Source organism: Mauremys reevesii, unplaced genomic scaffold (genome assembly GCF_016161935.1).
Source record: "Mauremys reevesii isolate NIE-2019 unplaced genomic scaffold, ASM1616193v1 Contig134, whole genome shotgun sequence".
Taxonomy (NCBI): Eukaryota; Metazoa; Chordata; order Testudines; family Geoemydidae; genus Mauremys; species Mauremys reevesii.
The window spans coordinates 149,179-152,596 of NW_024100754.1; positions in this window are offsets into that span (position 1 = coordinate 149,179).

Sequence of the window (3,418 nt, forward strand, 5' to 3'; positions counted from 1 at the left end):
GCCCATCCAACAAAACTACACACCAACATTGCAGTATGTTAAATGTTATTGGGAGGTTTGATTTTTGCTTGCTAGAGGAATCACAAAGCTGCTCTGTTCTGTTTGCAAAGTCCAGAAAAAGTATCTGGTGGGATGGAAAGAGTTTGCTGGTGCAAATGCAAAGGAGGATGAAGTAATTTAGTATCTCTGCATGAAATAAATGTGGTCAGAAGACTACAATTGACAACACTGGTTTGCTGCCACCTCCATATTGAAATTCTGCAGTAATGTGCATGTTCCATACAATGCTCTTCTTTCTGCACAGAGTGCTCCCATATGGAGTGGAAGTGAGAAACTAGGCTGCCTATTCCCAGCTCAAGGTTCTCCTTTTTACCTATATGTTTGGAGCAGATCATCCTTTACACCACTTTTGTTAACAAATTAGACTCTGTTGTGCGCTATGAAGAGCCACACTCAGACTCAAAGCCATTTGCAGACCAGCTGTCAATCAAATCCTTTGCATCCATAGCATGGCACTGCCAAGGGTCAGTAGTTTTGTTCATCCCTAATGGTGCTACATCTAATTTTCCCATGTGTGCTCTGTAGTGCTAGTGGCCAGCGTAAAGCGTTCACAAAGCCTGCCTACCTCTGCTGGTCATTGCCTCTCCTGTCATGCACAGCTTTACCTTTGCAAATATATGGGTCCTGCATCAAAGGATATGCCAACAGATCATTTCAGTTCTCTCACATCATGACTCAATTGTTTCCATTCTCTTGCTGCATGTGCAGTCACTGTTCCCCTTCATCAGGGCTCTGGTATCAGCCATCATTAATGCAGAAGGATGGGATGGGTCAGGAATAAGGAATCAGTGATGCATTTCCTGCTTTGATATAGCATGATCACAAATGTGACTTTTGATCTAAGTCTGACCCTCTGCATGCTGCTGCCTCCTTCATACACTGTTTATTACCCCTTTTCATACTGACACAATAGGCTAGGGGGCAGGTTTTCATATGAACAATTGTTACTTTGCTTGATCTTTTAGTCAGTCATCTCTCAACCCCAAAGTTAGGGCCCTAAGGGTTGGTTGGTGCATAGGATTCATGGGATCATAGCCAGTTAGATAGAGTTCATGCCCGCCAGAGGATTTAGTTCCTGATAGAACACACAGGTTTTATAAACCAACACTAAACTTCAACTCAGCCAAAAGGATTCCATTCCACCATGCAACGTCTCCCCTGACAGTGAACAGACACCACTGTCAGCAAACTCTGAATGGCCAGAGTGCAGGTGAGTACTTATCAGGAATTCACCAGAAGTTTCCATTTCTTTACTCTGTTTCCATAAAAAGCTATAGCAACACATTACAATACAGTCTACTTCCATGGATGCATACTATTTCTCTAGCAGTACAGGACAGCATACTATTTCTCAGTGATCATACAGGGTTCTAACAAGCCCTGGATATACATGTAGCATCTAGTAATAACTTGTCATTCCTATATACTTGCACTGATTTGTTGCAGAAAGATCCAATATATCTAATAACGGACACTGCATAGAAGGTCGCCTCTCTAAGGACTATATTTTAAACAACTATGCAGTCTTGGTTCACTTCATGGAAGGAGGTGTTTAATGACAGATTAATTACTGGCTGCAAATGTAGTGGCCTATATATGCCAGCTCATTTGCACTCTTACTGTTATACACAATATAATGCAGATTAGGTGTAAAAACAGTTTACTGGGTACCTCTCATTTAAACGACTAAGGAATTCCAGCACAAACAGCGACAAGATGCCACATGTATCTTACTGTGAGCTGGATCGTGCCCATCACTCATTTCATATAAACCACTGAACAGACTTCAGTCAGTGATGACACTGGTCATCATTTATCTGGTCTGGGTTAATCCTGGAGATGTAGAGGGGAAAGGTTCTACTCTCATTATCAGCCCCCAGACCAATCAGCCACTACTCTTCCTCATCTGAGTAAAACTGAAGGCTAAGGTAAGTTTATGGTATGTAAAAATGACACTACATAACTCTTGGATCTTGTCTGGTCAGCATCAGAAATGCTGATTTAGTGACAAGTTTTACTACTTATTTGTGTTCACCTGCCAAGCTCACATAGCTCTGGGAGAGAGCTGGACATCTATTCTGGCTCACATAGCACCAGAATCATTAACCAAGTTCTACTTACAGAATCTTATTACTGGAGATTTAAGGATGAACCAGAAAGAGGCTGGCCTGACTCTCAGAGCCCATGCTGAGTTTGCCGAGTTGCCAGTTATTAAAAAAATTTTGTACACTGATTTGTCCAGGTGTAATTGAGAAACAAACTTGGAGGATCATGATGACTCATCTATCTCAGGCCCTTTCTGTTGGGTAACAAGCACACGTTAGAAACCTGGAGTTCAGATCTTATAACCTTAAGGACAAGAATGAGGATTCATAGTTGAGGGACTTGCCTCCTCTCTGCCACTTCCTTCTATACTGCCCCCAGCCCACTCATGTTCCCGCCAGCAGAGGAACCTCCCCCACCACCACCATTCTAGGACCCTGCTGCCTCTCAGGGTGGGGACTGTCTGAAGGATCTGAACTGTCATGCTAGCAGACCTGGGACACAACATAAAACAAAATAAGGCAAAATCCCATGATGAAGGTATCTTGAAATGAAGAGGAATTTATTTAATATAAATAAACAGAACAGAGATTACCAGGGGCATGCAAATAATAATGCAAGGGAGGCAAAAACCCTGGAAACTGTCCAAAAAGCCAAGTGAGCTTGTTAAACGTTTCCCCAGATACAGAGATGAGTTCAGTTATCCAGCAGCTGAGCTACCTTATCTGCCACACTAATCTGTTGACAAATCATTGTTCCATCAGTAGTACCTGTGTTTGCTAATGGCAACAATCTATCCCTGTGCCTGCTAAACCCTAAGTACCAGGCAGAGGTGGAGGTTTCCTGACAAGCTAATGAATGTTGCTAGTGCTGAAGGCTGGTGTTCTGAGCCCATTGGTGTATAGGGCTAATTCTTAGGTGGGTATATGGAGTTCTAGTCCATGGAGCTAGTCTGGACTCCTGATGTCAACTGCTCTGTTGGGAAAGGTTGTTTCTAGAATCGATATGAAATTAGGACTTTTGGGCCAAACTTAGAAATCTGGCAAATCATTTTAGCAGTAATCTCAGGTTTTGTCTCAGCAGGACGATGGGACTTTGTGTGGGTAATATACAGTCCAGTAATTACAACTGCAACCTCCTATAAAGTGAAACTTGGAAGCACATTTAGGTATCACGCAGAGCTGCAGATATTCTACCCCACGTAGCAGAGTCTGGGAACAGATGGATGTTCCAGCGGTCAACAACAGAAGCAGTTGTGCTGGAGGAACAGAGACTGGCATCTGGCACAGAGCTTGCCCTTTTAATACGTTTGGGC